This window comes from Lissotriton vulgaris, chromosome 1_1 (genome assembly GCF_964263255.1).
Source record: "Lissotriton vulgaris chromosome 1_1, aLisVul1.2, whole genome shotgun sequence".
Lineage (NCBI taxonomy): Eukaryota > Metazoa > Chordata > Amphibia > Caudata > Salamandridae > Lissotriton > Lissotriton vulgaris.
The window spans coordinates 2,143,199,114-2,143,217,989 of NC_141685.1; the positions used below are offsets into that span (position 1 = coordinate 2,143,199,114).

General features: G+C 48.3%; 1 protein-coding gene across 1 annotated transcript in view; it reads right to left on the reverse strand.

Annotated features, from left to right (window-relative positions):
* Window positions 1-18,876, reverse strand: part of EFCAB6 (EF-hand calcium binding domain 6) — an 846,383-nt gene that overhangs the window by 93,557 nt on the left and 733,950 nt on the right. The gene's annotated exons all lie outside the window — the stretch shown is intronic.

Here is an 18,876-nt window from a genome sequence, read left to right on the forward strand (position 1 = left end):
ACAAGGTATTCTGCTGCTGCTGCTGTTGTTGCTGCTGCTGACCTTGTCTATATGAACGAAAGGAGCGGCCAAAACCTCTAAATTTCCTGGTTGTAGAACCTCTGATCTGAAGGCCAAGAGATCTAGCCGTTGCCCTGCTGTCCTTGAATCTTTCCAAGGCCGCATCTGCTTTCCTCCCAAAGAGCCCCTCACCATCGAAAGGCAAATCCAATAAAGCAGACTGCACATCAGCTGAAAAATCAGATGACTTCAACCAGGCTGAACGCCTCGTGGCAACCGCTGTGCCCATGATCCTTGCCACTGAATCCGTAGTATCAAGCCCGCTTTGGATGACTTGACGGGCAGCCGCTTGAGAGTCAGACAAGGCTTCCTCAAAGTCTTTTCTGCTATCCTCAGGAACCTTAGGGATTAATGAACGCATAGAGTCCATAAGAGCATGAATATATCTTCCCATAAGGCAAGTGGCATTAGAAGATTTCAGTGCCATACTAGCCGAAGAAAAAGTCTTTTTTGCAATTTGGTCCTGTTTCTTGGCCTCTTTGTCGCCAGGCACCTGCGGAAAAGCCCCAATCGACTTTTTAGAACATGCGGCCTGAATCACCAAACTCTCAGGAGACGGGTGTGATGACAAGAATGCAGGGTCCTCAGGAGCCACCCTATATCTCCTAGCCACACTTTTGAAAACTGCAGGAGCAGAAAAAGGCTTTTTCCATACCGCCATAATGGGATCCTTTAAGGCATCATTAAATGGTAGTAAAGGCCCCACTGCTGAACTTGGAGAATGAAGAACCTCAGTCAGTAAATTTGACTTAAATTTGACAGTAGGCAAAGACAAACCCAAAAGTCCAGCTGCCTTCTTCATGACTACATGATACGGTTGAACATCCCTGGAGGGTGCATCAGATCCCGAAGGCAAAGACCATTCCGGGGAAAATTCGAGACCACTTGCCTCTGCCAGGTCGTCAAAACTACCTCCATCCAGCTCACCTTCCTCCATGTCAGAAGAAGACTCATCAATCCTCTGTTCATCAAGCAGACGTTGAGCTTCTCTTCGAGACCTGAATTTAATTCGAAGTGCAGCCGAAACCAACGCCGAATCCGACGGCGCCGGAGCCGACTTCGGAACCGAATCCGAGGGCTTGGAAGGATGATCCATAGACTTGCTTGGAGCCAGTGACGTCGGAGCCGGAGTCATCGACTTCGGGCGGGCCGGCGTCGATACCGGCGTCGACCCTGGTGGAGCTTGGTACTGCCACAGCGGAGTCGGGGTTGGCATATACAGCATGAATGGTGCCGGAGCATATGAGTGAGGAACACCCAAATTAAAGGCCATAGGACCCATGGGACCCGAAGGCGCACCAGAGGGGTACCATGATCTCGAGAAAACACCATACATCGCGTTTAAAAACGCAGAAGGGTCCTGACCTGGTGTCGGGAATGGTGGATGCTCAGGATGACCTCGAGGTAGGTTTGAATATGTTTCCTCAACAGGATTCGAAGACTCTCCCTCAACAGGAACTCCATCGGCGTCAACCGGAGCCGGGGAAGGAGCCGGAGACGGAGCCGGAGTCGGATCCGGAACCGGAGTCGGAGAATGGACCACTGACTCCGAAGGCGAAGCCTCACCATCATGATCCGACACTTGTGGAGGAATCACTTTCGACTTCACCCTCCTGAGAGATTTCGATCTTGAACCAGACCTATCCCCTAAATGATGACGGGATTCATGCCTCCTTTTCTTATGCTTTTTTCGAGAACCGGAAGCGTGATCAGATGAAGACTTCGAGGCCGACGCCTCACAAGACCTCGACCTGGATCTCGACTTCGATCTCCTCGAGTGCTTCAAAGATTTTTTAACCTTACTCGCCTTAAGCTTGGCCACAAGAAGCTTTGATTCCCTCTCTCGAATAGCCTTCGGATTCATCTTCTGGCACGATGAACACCCTTCAACGTCGTGATCCGAACTCAAAAACCATATGCAGTCTTGGTGAGGGTCCATAACGGACATCATCTTACCACATTCTCTACAAGGCTTAAACCCTGTCTTCTTTGTCGACATGACAACCGAGCAAAAAGGTCAGAGAATGGAGAAGCGAGGAAACAAAGTATTAAAGATACTAGAAGCTACAGAGTAACCCGAAACCGTTAGCGTCGACGACGCGGAAAAAAGGGAACTGATGTCATCACGCCGGCGTGGGCCTATTGTAGGCGTCGGTGACGTCAGCGGAGTCGCGAGCGATGTCGTGTCTCTATGACGTCCGAGTCCACGTCGGCGCGAGGCTACAAAAGAATTTCCGAATGTTGCTGACGCAAGGGGGATATTCACAAGGTGAGGAATCCACACGGCAGATGTATCTATCAGAATGCATTTGCATCTCAAAGCTCAATCCAATTTCACCTGTTTTAGAAAACAACTTAAAACCTGCCTTTTTTTCATTTATGCTGCCAACCAGTCTCATGATCTAATACTTCAAGATCAAGCCAGCGACAAGACGCCTCTGGGCATTTGAACACTTTATAAAAAGTATCCAATATCAAAATAACTATTTGGGATCTCAGATCCCTAGGAGTCTTCTTGTGAAAGGACAAATTCAAAATGCTCACATTAGCTCACATCCTATCTACTCTGGATACAGACTTGATGGTGTACATCGACTTGCAAGACGTATATTTTCATCCACCCACAGTCTCACAGGCATTATCCCTGGTTTAAGGTGGGCCTGGAGCATTTTCAGTATGCGGGGCTCTTTTTTCAGCCTCACTAGTACCACTTTAATGTTCACAAAAGTGATGGTGGTGGTCACTGCCCATGTTGGAACGTTTGAAGTTCCTGTATTTCTGGTTCTTGATGACTGACTGCTGAAGGTGAGCTGGCTGCAGTCAATCGTGGACCACCTCTGAAGGACAGTACAACTTTTAACATCATTAGATTTCCATATAAATGAGCCAAAATCCCACCTGACTTCCTCACAGGGGCAATCCTGGAAACAATGGAGTTCAGGAATCTATCCTTTGTGGTAATGACTCCAGGACATTAGGGCTATAATCCCAACACTTTATGTTAGATCTTGGTGAGGGTGGCTTTGACGCTTCTTGGCTATGTGCATCCTCCATTTAAACCACGTCAAGTGGCACATGCAAGCGCTGCATTGAAGTCCGAAAGGCCAGTTGGCCGAGCATCAAGGCGTCCTATCAGACACCATCAAGATCTTGGATGAAACTGCTCAAAATCTGCAGTGGTCGTTATCCAATCACACTTTCTCCTGTGCCAGGCATCTCCCCTTACCCTCATCCAGAGTTAATAGTGCTGACGGATGCATTACCACTAGGTTTGTTTTATCCATAGCCCAGCAGAAGACATTGTTAAATGTTTTTTGTCTGGACTTTTGTTTGTTTTATCCTGGAAGAGGTGGAGATCAGGGAGCTCTGGTCTCCCACAGACCATTCTTCTGGCCCTGAAAACGTTCTTGCTCTCCATCAAGGAGAGGCTGCTATAGAGTCTAACAGACAACACCACACCCATGTGGTGCTGCACCAAGCAGGGTGAAGTAGGGTCCACTGTCCTGTGCAAGGCAGATTTGAGCCTCTGGTGGTAGTCAGAATGTCAGGCCATCTTTTGGGTCACCAGCCACCAGAACAGATGAACTGAGAGGATTTCATCTTGCAGATGACAAATGGTGTCTACATCTTAAGGGGGTACGGAGGGGCCTTTCATCTGTGAGGGGGACCACGGCTAGATATTTTTGGACCCATAAGAATACACAGTGTCAACAATTTTGTAAGTTGGAGTTCCCACAAGAACACTTATTAGAAGACTCATTCAGGATAGAATGGAATAAGGGATTCCTGGAGGCCTTCTTGCCACTACCTCTCTTGCCTTGAGTTCTACAGAAGATCAAGAATGATCAGTCCCATGTCATCCTAGTGGCTCCATATTGGGCCAAGAGAGAGTGGCAACTAGAGAACCTGAGCATGAGCATCTGCCCTCCAAAAAGGCTACCAATTTGGGAAGATCTCCTGCCCCAGGAGCAGGGAAAAGTCCTCTACCGAACCTGCACAACTTACACCTCCATGCGTAGTGACTGAGTGTTGGCAGTAACAGTTTTTAATCACCCGCCTGAGGTGGCTGATGTCACCTTCTCCACTATATGCCCCTCCATGACATCTGTCTACGCTGGGAGCTGGTTTAAGTTTGCAAAGCTGTTGGACGTTCTTTTGTTTGTTTTATCCATAGCCCAGCAGAAGACAATGATAAATGTTATTTGTCTGGACGTTTGGCTTTTCCACATTTGCTGGACCAATCAGCTTTGTTCAAATCACTGGTTGTGATGAGATTTATGGATGGTTTAATGCATATGTTCCCTCCCAAACCATTTGCGATGCCACATTGTGACCTTAATTTGATCTTAAATTCCCTCATGTGTACATCCTTTAAGTCTATGCATAGCTGCTTGCTGCATCTCCTAACCCTAAAGACTGTTTTCCTCATTGCCATTAAATCAGCTTGTCAATCAAGTCAACAGCTAGCACTATCATCAGTGCAGCTGCCCTACACCACAAAATTGGTGCGAAGGACTCAGTCAGGCAGCCTTCTGACCAACGCTCGTGACACCTGTTGGGCAATTCAGTGCTTTACCAGCATTCTTTGCTTCCCTTCGCTCCTCAAAAAAGGTTTGATTGGTTGGACCCCAAAAGAGCTTTAAGTTTTTATACAGTTTGTAGCAATGACCATCAATTGGACAATCACATTTTTTGTGAAGTTCTCCGGAGCAAAGAAAGGGAAGGCTGTGCAGAAGAGGGCCTTGAGCAGGCGGATAGTCCGATGCATTAAAACCCGTTAAGCACTGGCCGAAGGTTCAACAGTCCATTCTGCCAGGATCAAGGCGGGAGCCACTGAGTTGAAGTGGGGGTGCCTATCTTTAAGATCTGTCAAGCTGCAACATGGGTGTCCGTGAATACATTCATGATGCACTACTGCCTTGAAAGCTAGGCCCAGTGAGAAGGCTACTTTGCTCCATTGGTTCTGCTAGACATTTTAGTCTGACCCACTCCACAGCCCCTTCACTTTTGGGAGGTACTGTTTTGGTATCTATTCTAAGGTATGTGAAATGCAGTTATATGTATCCATCAGAAGAACAAGTTGCTTACCTTCAGTAACTTAGTTTCTGTTGGTTACTCTATTTAACCATAATTCCTCAATGCCTGACCACCTCCCCATTCTGTGAAATGGCCTTGAAGCGTCTAAAAAAGTTCCTGGTTAGTAGTCAGCACACTGTTACCAACACTCCATGTGTGCGGGCATGGAAAGGAAAAAACACATGAATGCAGGGGTGGTGCTTTTATATGTCTTCTGTAAGTAATCTGCGGTTAGATGCATCCATCAGAATTGGATCATAGTTCATTGAGGACTGTAAGACAGCTGCAGGGTTGAGAACTCACAGAGGGGTTGACCACATGCTTTGGTCGTCTTATCGATCCAGCGGATCTTTAAGTGTCCATCATTGTTGTACTCCTACATGGTTATTAGCTCTTCGCTTCTACTGTACAGCATTAAATGGGCAACAGTACTGCCTAAACCCACTGTCGCTATTAAGATTAATTTCAGAAGTGCTTATTTTAAATATGACTTTAAATGGCCAAAAGAGTTATGTGGTGTCACACAGGTACCAAGCCTAGTCAGCACTATGCTAACTATAGTGATCATGCTCTTTAATTTTAAAATTATATTATGCAATAGTTGTGAACTGGTGCCAAAGTCGCACCACGAAATATGATAAGAACATTATCACCGAATACCTTGTTTGGTGGCCCAGCCAGCCTTTCACTGTATGGGAGAGGACTTTGTGCTCTGAAGTTTTACAGGACCTTAAAGCTTCATAAGAGAGCAAATAGCCCAGCAGCATCTTGCTGGATGTGCTAGAGATATAAACAAGGATAAATACAATTTGTGATCAACAGCATGCATGTCTTCCTTAGGCAGAACTAATGATCAGCCATCCTTGTCTCAAGGGAGCGGGGTGCCTATGAAGGCTCTATTGTCTAAGGCCACTGCAGTAAATGGCTCCAGGAAAAGCTTTGTGCTACAGGTGCTGTGGCACTCGGGCTAGCAGCTTTAGACATCTTCTGCAGTACAATTACTCATTTTGTTTTATTCCCATTTAGGGGATGTATGCCCGATGAACAAGTTACTTACCTTTGGTAATGCTCTTCCTGGGACAGGTTCTATCTAATCGCAGATTCCTCACTTTTGGATAGTCCCCCAGGCACCAGACTGGATCTGAAAAATCGTTATCAGTAAACTCAGTGCCAACATTTTTCTGCTCTGGGTATTAAAGGTGTGGGCCTCGATAGACGCCATTCATCTGACCTGACATCAGTTGCTTTCTTGACATTTCCGTGCTAGCAGACGTGGAGCCAGTCAGATTAGTTATGACCAGTGTGCAGATGCTTTATTTGTGATCTTTTTATGGAAAGAGATCAGTTCATGGAATATGAACATGGAGGAATCTGTGGTTGGAATAAGTCTCTTCCAGAAAGAGTGTTACTGAAGGAAAATATCTTGGTCTTCTGATAAAGACTTCTAACCCCAGATTCCTCACCTTTAGAATAGACACCAAGCAATACCTCCTAGATGATGGGTCTGTGAACTGACTTAAACTAAAACATCTGAAAGACCAAGTAGGTAAAGAACCCTTTCCGGCGGACCTGGCTATCCAGTCAATAGTGCCTAGTGAACATATAAAGTGATGCTCAGGTAGCAGCCTGTCAAATGTCAAGAACAGATGCAGCGGCAGCAGCTGTGTTTCTAATGGAATTGTCCACATGCCTTCAGGAGCTGCTTTCTACACAGTGCTTTGCAGATTTTAATGCAGAGTATGATGCAGGGCAAGATGGTTCATCCGAAAGCACTGAAGCGTCTCTGTTTGATCTCCAAACATGGAGGTGTAGGTTGTGCAGGTTAATGTACAGAACTCAGCATTTTGCTGCTACTGGAGATCCTCCTGAAGATGCAGCCAGATCGGAGGACAGATGCTCATGACTGGGAGTTCAGGATACATACTATCCATGCCAAATCCAAGGCCACTAGGAGACTTGGGCCTAGTCGTTCCTGATCTTCTTCAGAACTTGGAGCAGGAGAGAAATCAACGGATAGGCATGCTGGAGTCCCGATTCCACACTGTGTGAAATGTGTCTCCGAACGAGAGACCTTAGAAATTCCAAGGTGCAAAAGTGGTAACATTCTGTGTTCTCATCATTCATGGAAAAGATGTTGCGTCACCTATGTATGTAACTGCCTTTTGTGATCCACAAGACATTGACGACTTACTTCATCTGCTCTGGCGTTCATGGAACCCCCAGATAGTGTGTCACCAGAAAAATGTCTTGGCTGTCTAGCCATGCCCAGAGACACAAATCCTCCTGGCACTGGGTCCATAAGTCACCACACCCTGCTTCTTGCAGTACCACATGGCATTCGTATTGTACGTGAGCATCTGAACCAGACTCCTTTTGCTGGAGAGAAGGAAGAATTTCAATGTCAAGCAGATGACTCTCACCTCCAGAAGGTTGATATTGAGCCGGGCCTCTGCCAGAGACCAAACATTTCTGATCTCCACCTCTCCAACATGGCCTCCCCAATCCAAAAACAATGTATTAGTCACCACTGTGAGCTCTGGGTGGGGTAAGGAGAGGGGCCTGCCGCTGACCCATCTGTGGTCCTGCAGACACCACTGCAAACCTTCTGCAGTCTCCTCTAAAATTTGGTCCAGATCATAAAGATCCCCTCTGGTGCTTGGCCTAATGGGAATTCAGATACCACACTGCAGAGCCCGCATATGCCATCTGGTGTGCTTAACCACAATGATGCAGGAGGCCATCAGTCCCAGCAGCCTCAGAGTAATTCTCACTGAGATCCAGCACTGAGATTAAAACATTTGTATCATAGGCCGAATGTCCTGATCTATTCACACAAATGGAGAGGTGCTAAACTGACCTGTGTCCAGAATGGCTTCGATAAAAGGGAGCATCTGTGAAGGAGTCAGGTGTGACTTTGGCAGATTTATAGTGAACCCCAATGATGTTAAAAGGTTTGCTGTAGCGTGGTGTGGGAGACAACTACCTGTGGCGAGTCTGCCTTCAGCAGCCAGTCATCAAGGTTTGGGAAGATTGGGACCCTGATCGCTGAAGATGTGCTGCAAACACCACCATTATGTTTGATAACATCCCTCAGGCACTGGTGAATTCAGAAAACTGAAAATGCTTGTGACCTACCATGAACCATAAGTAGCGCCTGTGGGCCTGCAGGATGGCAATGCAGACATTAGCGTCCTTCAGTTCAGAACTACCATCCAGTCTCCAGGGTCGAGGACAGGCAAGACCTGGACCAGGGTGAGCCTCTTGAACTTGTTGCTTTTAAGAAAGGCATTGTGTGGGCGAAAGTTTAATATAGGTTGGAGGCCCCAGTCCTTTTACGGCACAGAAAGTAATGGAAATAACAACCACGACTGACATCTGGTGCCAGGACCCTTTCTATGGCTCTTTTGACCAAAAGAGCTTGCACTTCCTGCTGTAAGCGAAACAGATGGTCTCTGTAAGAGAGACAAATGGCTCTGTTAGCCATTCTGAAGATGGTGGAAGGTGTGGCAAGGTTTGAAAATAGTAAGATGTAACCCTGTTGAACAATTTGTAGGACCCGCTTGTCGGAGGTTATCACCAGCCACCATAACAGAAAATGTTGGATCCTTCCTTGGACGGGGTGGCTGTGTGCCATCAAGGGCACACTAAAGATGTTTGGGAGTTGGCAGGTATGGGGACAGATGACTGGGCTGCAGGCTGGTCCTGTTGCCTTCTATTGTGTGTAACGTGGTCACAAAAGGGTTGGGATGATTGTTGCACCTGCTGGGGCTGTTGGAGAGATCAAAGTCCCTACCATAGCAATTCATGGGGTGAAACTGCTGGTGGCTTTTGCCATGGAGGAGCAGAAAGGCCTAGAAAGCGTGATGTGGCCTTGTTATCTTTGAAGTGCTCCAGGACCAAATCCACTTTATCCCAAAATGTCCGGAGCCATCAAGTGGCATATCCATAAGACTGGCCTGGATGTCTCCCCAGAAGTCAGTGGACTGCATCCAGGTATGGCTGTAAATGGCCACACTGGTGCCAATAGTTCTGCTGAGGGAGTTAGTAGTATCCACTCCGCAGCAGATGGTGAACTTGGCCATGTCACTCCATTTTGCATATCCTGGCCCAGGCTTCTTCCAGGACAATGGGCAAAATTTGGGTCACAGACTCCCACAAGGCATGAGAGTAGCAGCATAAGAGGCAGGAGGAGCCATTCAAAGGATGAAGGGCGACACTTGTAAAGGAAAAAACAGACTTCTCAAATGCCTCTATCCTTTTCTTTTCTCTGTCAGGAAGAGTAGTGGGAAACTACTTTGGGTTTACTCTGCTGGCTTAAACCTACACCACAAGGCTTTCAGGAGTGGAGCGCTTTGTGAAGAAAGCTGGGTCACCCGGAGCAGGGCGATGCCATCTGCGATTCACAGGTGGGCCTGTGTAAGGTTTTGCCCAGGTGTCCAAGAGCATATTAGTAACAGCCTCATTAGAATGAGGCTCAATAAAGTCTTAAAGGAATCCCACAAAGCGTGAGAAAAACTATATGGGAGAACAGGCTCCATCCCTTTTTGACCCTGATTAAGCACATCAATCAGGGCAACAGTAGATTCTTTCACCATAAGGAGAGACAACTCCAAAACCATAGCCATCCTTCTAAGCATGCCTGCAAAGGAGGAACTTGCCCCAGTAGCAAGGCTAGCAGGGAAAAGAAGTCCCAGAGACAACTCCAGTACACTAGCTGCCTTAAGTGCAGACCACCAACTATCTTCCAAAAGAGGTGGAATGCCTGAGGAATAGCCTGAATAAGTCCAATTCCTCCGTGTCACCATGAGAGGCAAGCAGTACGAAAATATTCCCCATATTTATTTATTTATTTATTTATTTATTTATTTATTGACATTTGTAGAGCGCGGCGAATACCCGTGGGCGTCTCGGCGCTAGTTAAGGGATGGATCAGGAACTGGGGTAAAGAAGATATACAAGGCTATTGGTCAAATAACCACGTCTTTAGCTGTTTGCGGAATGTGAACAGGGAGGGACTTGCTCGGATATGTGCAGGAAGGGTGTTCCAGAGTCTAGGGGCGGCAACCAGGAAACGCCTGTCCCCCCAGGTGACTGTTCTAGTGCAAGGCACAGCCAAGAATTTCTGAATAGAGGAACGAAGAGATCGGGTTGGGACATGATGGAGAAGATTCTGTCTGAGAAAGTGGGGACCTTGATTATTGAGTGACTTGTAAACAATACACAGCGATTTGAATTTGATACGGCTGCGTATCGGGAGCCAATGGAGATCCCTAATGATGTTTGTAACTGGTGCGAACTTGGGGATCCCAGCCAGCATTCGTGCGGCTGCATTTTGGATTGACTGCATCTTATTTGTCACTCGGACTTGGGCATTTAAGAATAGAGCGTTACAATAGTCCAAGGAGGACAGGACTAGTGAGCTGACCAGTGTTTTCCCGGCCGTGTTCGGTAGGAAAGGTAGTATTTTCCAATCTGCAGCGGACGTTGAGAAGGCAACGCTTTGACGCTGATAGGAGGAGATGGCACAACCTCAAACAGTGCCACTGGCATCATTGCCAGAGTCGGCTGATCAAGGACGGACATAGAAGGTGAAGTCAGGGGTGCCGCGAGTGTAAGCGCCTGCATTTACCTTGGGATGTCAAAGGAGAGCGACGCTCCTCCCTTCAAATGGCTCCGGCTCCTCGAACGGCCCCGTGAACGGAACTACGGACGGGAAGAACCCTTTGAAGACAGTGAAAGATGTGCCTCCAGGAGTTTCATACTGCATTCCTCGAGCACCTACAGCTTCAGCTTCTCGTAGGAGCCACACTCCTTGGAGTCGTGGTGTTATCCACAACACCCACAAGGCTTAACCCCTTCCATGCTGATGACGAACCCCAGCCGTCATGCACTACGGTGCTCGTGTGGTGATGACGGCTGGGGTTCGTCACGGCCCGCCCCTGTTCGTGTTGTTTACAGCACACCAGGGGAATCGCGGCCGCATGGAAGGGGTTAAAGCCTGACGACATGGGAAAAAGGCACACTGTTCCCAACCGACAAAAACTGTCAAAATAGGCCAGAAAAAACTGCCTGAGGAACTACTTCTCCAGATCAGAGTTGCAGTGAGGAAAAGAAGAAACTGATGTCTGCAGGCTGGAGGGGACTTATGACTCCACTGGCGTCACAACTGAGTTCGTCATCACAGAGTCGTAAGGCACAATCTCCCGGTGTGCAGAGGCACTGCTGAAAAATTTCCGGATCCAGTCTGATGCCTGGGGAGAATTCAAAAGTTAAGGAATCACAGCTAGATGTCTCTATCAGATACCATTTCTATCCACAAGATTAGTCTCTCGCCTGGTGGTGACTCCGGATGAGGAAGACAGAAAAGGAGGTAATGGGCTTGTCTGACATAAGCAGCAACAGGGAAGAAAGGCAGGGAGAAGTGCAAAGGCAGGAAAGCGAGGAGCGCCTATAAGGTGGAGAGATGAGGAAGTAAGGGCAGGGCCAAGGAGAGAAATCCAGGTGAGCGGACGAGAAAGAAGGTGAAGGGAGCCATAACATGTGGCAAGACTGAGGGCCTGATTACGAGTGGGTCGGTTAATTCCGACCCATGCGTAACCCCCTGTTTACATATGGGTCAGAATTACGAGTTTGAAGGTATTTAACAATTTTGATAATTATGGGTTGCATTAAATAACTCAACCTTTGTCGAATGTTATCGGGGAAAAGCATACAGTATTAACAGTATCATGCGGATATTGGTGCGTTAAACACCAAAATCTGCATGTTATTTTATTTTTTCCCCAGAGTTTTATATAGCGCAAACTTGACCCAAAGGTATAGGGTATCAGACCGCTTTACATGAGCACCAGTTGCTTGCACAAGGACACATTAATTTTTGTTAGGCACGTGGAGATTAAGTGATTTGCCCAGAGTCACAAGATGTTGAGCATCATTGCTGAGACCCGAACCCAGTTCCCCAAATTTAAGATCGACCACCCTAGCCATTTGGCTACATCCTTTCCCCTTATTCCCTGCAAACTCATAATAGGTGTTATTTATCTCACCCAATAAATAATGAACCCCCTTGAATTGTTATTTTTCTGGTGCGCTACATAGCACCTATACTCGTAATCAGGCCATGTGAGAAAGTGGCATCTTTCTTGCATGGTATGCCCCCACTTTTTGCCGAATTGCCGATATGCTATGACTGAGTGTGCCCTGGGCTCCTGCCAATCAGGTGCCCAGGGCCTGTGTTCCTTCCCTAAAACTGTGTTGAAACTAAAACCCAATTGGCATCTCTGGCCACATGTCAGCCCCTGGTAAATGGTACCCTAGGTACTCAGGGCATTGTGACCAGTAAAGACCGTTAAGGGCTGCAGCACTTATTGTGCCACCCTTAGGGGCCATGCACCCAGACACACACACACTGCCTTTGCAGGCTGAGTGCACTTGTGCAGAACTAAACAAAGAGTCGACATGGCACACATCCCTGTGTGCCATGCCCACAAACCCACTGCCCTGGCATACATCAGTCACCCCTCTAGCTGGATGCCTTATGCCAGTGGTGTGGGCATAGGTGCATGAGCCCTGTGCCCCTACAGTACCCAGGGCCATTCCTGGGCACTGTAAGTGCAGTAATGCCATTAAGAGTATATGGTGCTGAGAGGTTGTTATTACGAACCCCACATCACCGTAATGGCTACACTGAAGACTGACAAGTTTGATATCAAACTTCTCAGCACATTAAACCCACACTGATGCCGGTGGCAGGGGAGGAGGGATAGCCATCATCGTCAAGAAATCATTTATATGCCACACATTCGATTTGGCCTCTCTCAAAGACTGTGAGGGCATAGGCTTCGTGGTACAAATCAACCCCTCCTCCTCTTTTACAGGAGGACTCGTCTACCGACCCCCTGGGAATGCCACGACTTTTTTGGACTCTCTTGACGAGACTTTGGGATCACTTATGACCCACTACCCCACTTTCACCCTTCTCGGTGACTTTAATCTTCATTTGGAATCCTGCACAGACCCTCACACCTCTAATTTCCGACAGTCACTCGATATTTTTGGCCTCTCACAACTGGTCACCCCTCCTACACACCAGGCCGGCTACACGCTAGACGGCATCTGCACTAATTCTGTTATTTTAACTGTTTCTCCTCCGATTCCACAAATATGGACTGATCACTGTTTTATTCCTTTCTCCATCAAGGCAAACCCCTTACCGCCACCGAACACTAAGTGCTCCCCCACCCCCTTTTCAACCAATTGGAAGAAAGTGGCCGAGCGCATCAAGTTGAACCCCCAGCCCCTTGCCCCCCCCCTAATATCTTCGGAGACGTATCCCAAGATTCTAAAAACTTCCACTCATGGATTGACAGTGTGGTTTCTGTCTACTCCAATCCAACTAATCAAAAATCAGTTCCCCGCAAAAGAAAGCCCAATGCCCCTTGGTACACCCAGGCCCTCTCCGAATGTCATCTTAAGTGCAGGATCCTAGAAAGAGAGTGGAGGAAAACGTACGATCCTACTGCTAGATCCTTATATACCCTGCAGAGGAAACAATACCTCTACAACATAAAAAAAAGCTAAAAAGGAATTTTTTACCACAGCTATAGAGGAAGCTAATCAGAAACAACACACTATCTTTAATATAGTTAAGTCTTTCACCCACCCCTAGGCCCTTGTACTTGAAATCCCTCCATCCCAATCCCTCTGTGACCAAATTGCGGACTTTTTCATTGAGAAAATCAATAACATTCATAAGGATTTCCCCCCCCAACAATCCATACACAAGATGCTGAGACCACTCCATCCTCCTTGTGTAATTTCACTACAGTCTCTCTGTCACAAACACAGAAGGCCATTACGACCTGCAGATCGGGAGCCCCCACGGACTCCTGCCCTCCGATCATTCTCCACCATCTCATTGAGGCTGTCAACCCCTCAATCAATGCCATTGTTAACAAATCTCTCAATTCAGGCATTGTCCCCGCTGAATGGAAGAAGGCCATAGTCAAGCCTTTAATGAAAAAACAGAACAAATCCCCGACAGACCTATCAAACATGCGCCCAATCTCCCTTCTCCCGGCACTTGGCAAAATCACTGAGCAGTTAGTTCACGAGGAATTAAAAGCTTTTGTGGAAAGCAATCACATTCTACACCCACAGCAATCAGGTTTCCGCCCTGGCCACTCCACTGAAACCGCCTTGATTGAGCTATCGGATACCATTAAGTTCTTGCAGGATGAGGGAAAACAAGCTGTACTCATCCTGCTCGACTTAACTGCAGCATTCGACACCATCTCCCATGCCATCCTCATCAACAGAATGCGTGAGATTGGTGTGTCGGGTTCTGCTTTAAGATGGATTACATCATTCCTATCCAATAGATCTCAAACTGTTTCTCTAGGTCCATTCCTCTCCGGCGAGAGACCCATAACATCTGGAGTGCCCCAGGGGTCCATCCTCAGCCCTCTTTTTTTTAATATATACATGGCCCCCCTTCTCTCACTGATTGAATCCCACGGAACCCTTGTAACTTCCTATGCTGACGACACTCAGCTTGTCGTCACCATAGATAAAAAACACCCCGACGCTACCCTTAGATTCCAGAATTGCCTCTCCCAAGTCTTTTCTTGGCTTAACCATAACCACCTTAAGTGCAACAGCGCCAAAACTGAAATAATACCCTTGGGCAAAGACATCCTTTTTTCCCCCAAAGATTGGTGGCCCCTAAACTCTGAAGCACCGCCTAGTGCGGTCTCCTCGGCCCGCAATCTCGGTGTCCAATTCGATTCGTCTCTCAGTTTTGACGACCATGTGCGCATTACTGCTGGGTGCTGCTTCAGTCTCATCAGACAACTGAAGAATTTTTTTGACTTCCTTCCTATTTCAGCCAGGAAATCAGTCACGGTGGCCTTGATCCTATCCCGGCTGGATTATTGTAATGGCCTTTTGGCAGGAATAAAAAAGTCTTCCCTTAAGAAACTGCAGAGTGTTCAACACGCAGCGGCCAGGCTTGTACTTAAACTTCCAAGAAGGTCCTCGGCCTCTGCAGCCCTCAACACTCTCCACTGGCTGCCCCTCCACAAAGGAATTCTTTTCAAGCTTCTTGTCACGGTCTTCAAAGCCACCAGGAACACTGGCCCTTCTTATCTGACCAAGCGCTTTTCGCGCTATATTCCATTGCGCTGCTTGAGGTCATCAGGAGCCAATTTGGTTTCTGTCCCTCGAATAAAGCTAAAAACGAGAGGGGGTAAAACCTTCTCATTCTTGGCGGCTAGGGCATGGAACGGTCTCCCCCTCAACCTTAGACACGCTCCCACTGAAAGCCTTTTCAGGAAACTCTTGAAGACCTGGATTTTCTCTCAGCCGAATTCATCGGTCCTCGCAGCCATCTGATCTACGGCTCGCCATGCGGGTTTCTTTGTTTTGCTCAGCGCCAAGATGCTCCTTCCGGAGCGATAGTTGCGCTATACAAATTTCAATAAATATCAAATATCAAATGCCAGTGTGGGATTTAATGTAAAATGCACTACAGAGGGCATCTTAGAGATGCCCCCTGAAACCTAACCTACAATCCACGTCTTGTCTGAGAGGCTGCCTAGGCTGCCACACAGCAGACATGTTGCTGGACCCCTAGGTAGAGAGCCATCCGCTCTCCTGGGCCTGCAACAATGCACGTCCTGGGCGAGGTGCTAGGTCTCCTCCCCCAGGATGGACAGGGGAAGCTTCAAAGGCATGCCGCATTTGTGAGTTTCTCCAGGCCACTTGCTCTTAGACTGGCGGAAACCCTCAGGGAGGAAAGGGGGTGTGCCAGCCTGTGCCAATTCCACCCCTCAGGTGGGAGAGGCGAGGTGAAGCACAACTCCTGGCTCTGACCATCTTGAGGGTGGGAGCCCTGCCCAATCAGAGATAGGCTCCTGCCCCCCTCCCACAGGAGAGGATCAGGATAGGGGGTGTACTCACCCCAGGGCAGGGACTCATTGGTCTCTGCCCTCAACCTACCTATAACGGCCCTAAACGTAGTATTTAGGGGGACCCTGAACTTTCCTTTGTCAGGTCCCGATTTGAAAAACAAGAAAGAAGATAAAGAAGAAGAAGACCTGCTGTGCAGCTGCTAACAAGAGGACGACACCAACTGACTTGGCATCAGCACTACAGGCATGTTGATCCTTGAACCTGCTCCTGCTAAATCCTGGCGTCTCCTGCAGACAGCAACCTTGAAAATCCCAGAGGAACTGCCTGCCTTGAACCTCTTAAAGACTGGGACTCCCATGAGCAGTGGTTCTGCTCAAACAGCAATACCCTTGGTGCCAGCCAGGAACCACGAATCCAGCCCACTCTGCACCCGCCGAGCCCAGCCTGTGCCTGAGTGACCAAAGACCCTGAGGACGTCCCCCCGGTGACTGTGACCTGGAATCCTATGCCCAAGGACCCTCCTCGATGACCCAGACGATGCCTGCAGCCTCACAGCAAGGGACCCCTCCAACCACGACCAGCAGAGGGTAAGATTTCCCGACGTCAATGCACCCCTGCACCCGGCGCCCCACGGCCCCCTGTGCCTAACTCCTGGGCGCCTACCTATCCTCCAAGATCCCAACTTACCCCTCTAAGTGTTGGACGCTCCTGAAGAATCTCCGTCCCCGAGCCTGCAGCCTTTGTTCACCTTTCAAGTTCTCCATTGAATAACATTGAGTGCCCAACGGCTCAAAAGCACCCTGCACCCAGCCGCCCGAGTGCCCCTGGTAGTGCAACCTTGGTCCTTACCTACTTCGCCATTTGCCCTAGGCAAGTGACCAGGAGCCAAGCTCCCACAGCAGCGTGGCCTGCTTGCCAGCAGCCACCAACTGCAGGCCCCCTGCCTCTCATGGGATAACATTGGGCCTAACTACCTCTGCACCCGGCTGCCCCTGTGCCGCTGAGGGTGTACCAACTGTACCTACCTGACCCTGGGAGACCCCTGAGTCTATGCCAAGAACCTTAACTCTGCCAGTCGAGTACTTACCCAAAAACCGATAACTCACCTTTCCTCCATAGGATAACATTGACTGGTTTCACTTGAAAATTCTTCTAAGTGTGGAGTTTTGAAACTTTAAAATATTCATCTAAAATCAGCTGAACAACGAATTCCGATTTACTTACCTGTTATCAGGAGAGAACCCAGTTCTGCATCTTTCAGCCCAGCACTGACCCTGAAAAGTAATTTTAACTGTACTTACCAGTAACTTGAATTTCCTTCAATAGGAATCCATTGTCTGGTTTTCACCAGAAAAGTTTTTATGTGTAGATTTTGACAAACTACAAATATTCCTTAAAAATCGCCTGTATGACTTAAACTTATTCTTTCAACTGTTTACAGGAGATACACTAGTGCTGGATCCAGGATCTAACACCGAGTAAGAAAAAGTAACAATAACACTATTTACCTGCTAAGTGAATTTCCTCCCATAGGATAACATTGGTGATTCTGTGTGAAAAAGTTTTTAACCCCTTCGATGCTGATCACGGAGCGGTTCCGTCATCAGCATCGGTTTGGCTGTGCAGATGACGGAACCGCTCTGTCATCAGCACAGCCCCCGGGGGGGGCGCTGGCGCTCCCCCTTAGGGCATCGATTGTGCCCACACCAACAGGGATGGCAGAGGAAGTGCTTCTGCTGCCACCTCGAGCCCCCCCACGCTTTCTGATGATGTCAGCACACACAGCGCGCGCCAACGTCATCAGGAAGCGCTAGACGAGCTGGAAACCATTTGTTTCGAGAGCGTCCAGCGATCGCAGGTAGGTTTTGGGTCTCCGGTGGGGCCTTTTCTGGGTGCCTTGAGGCATCGGGGAGGGAGGAAACAGTGTTTCCTCTTCCCTGATGTCCCAATGCAGGGCATTCCTGGTGCACGATCGCACACAGCGTCGCGATCATGCACCAGGAATGCCCCACTAGACACCAGGGATTTGTTTTTTACTTTAAACTGTGCACAGGTAGCAACCCCTTGGGCAAGGGTCGCTTCCTAAGGGGGTAAATCAATTTTCTGACTTTTCTGACCCCCACCGGGAACAGATCGGGCATTTTTTTGCCGATTCTGGACCCGGGGGGGGGGGGGGTAGAAAAGCCCACTAGAGCCAGGGATTTAGCTTTTAGTGAAATCGGAAGCAACCCCTTGGGCAAGGGTCGCTTCCTTGGGCCCATATTTTAAAAAATATATATTCTGCCCCCCCCTCCCCACCTGGGGAAAGACATGATTTTTTGGCGTTTCTGGCCCCAGGGGGGGGGCAGAAAAGCCCACTAGAGCCAGGGAATTGTTTTTAGTTAAATCGGAAGCGACCACTTGGGCAAGGTCGCTTCCTTGGGCCCACTAGACGCCAGGGAATTCTTTTAAATTTAAATGGAAACGACCCCTTAGGCAAGGGTTGCTTCCTGGGGGCCCAATTAAAAAAAATTATATTCTGCCCCCCGTGGGGACAGACAGCCTGAGTATTTTGGCGTTTCTGGCCCCAGGGGGGCAGAAAAGCCCACTAGAGCCAGGGAATTGTTTTTTTTAATTGGAAGTGACCAGTCGCTTCCAGGGGCCATTTTGGTTTTTTAGTATATTCTGCCCCCCGGGGGGCAGATTGGTTTCTTTATTTGCCCTTTCTGCCCCCAGGGGATGGCAGAAAACACCAGGGAGTGTTTTATATTTGAAATGGAATGCGACCCCTTGGGCAAGGGTCACTTCCTTATGTGCCTAATTAATTTGTTAGACGTTTCTGCCCCCCCT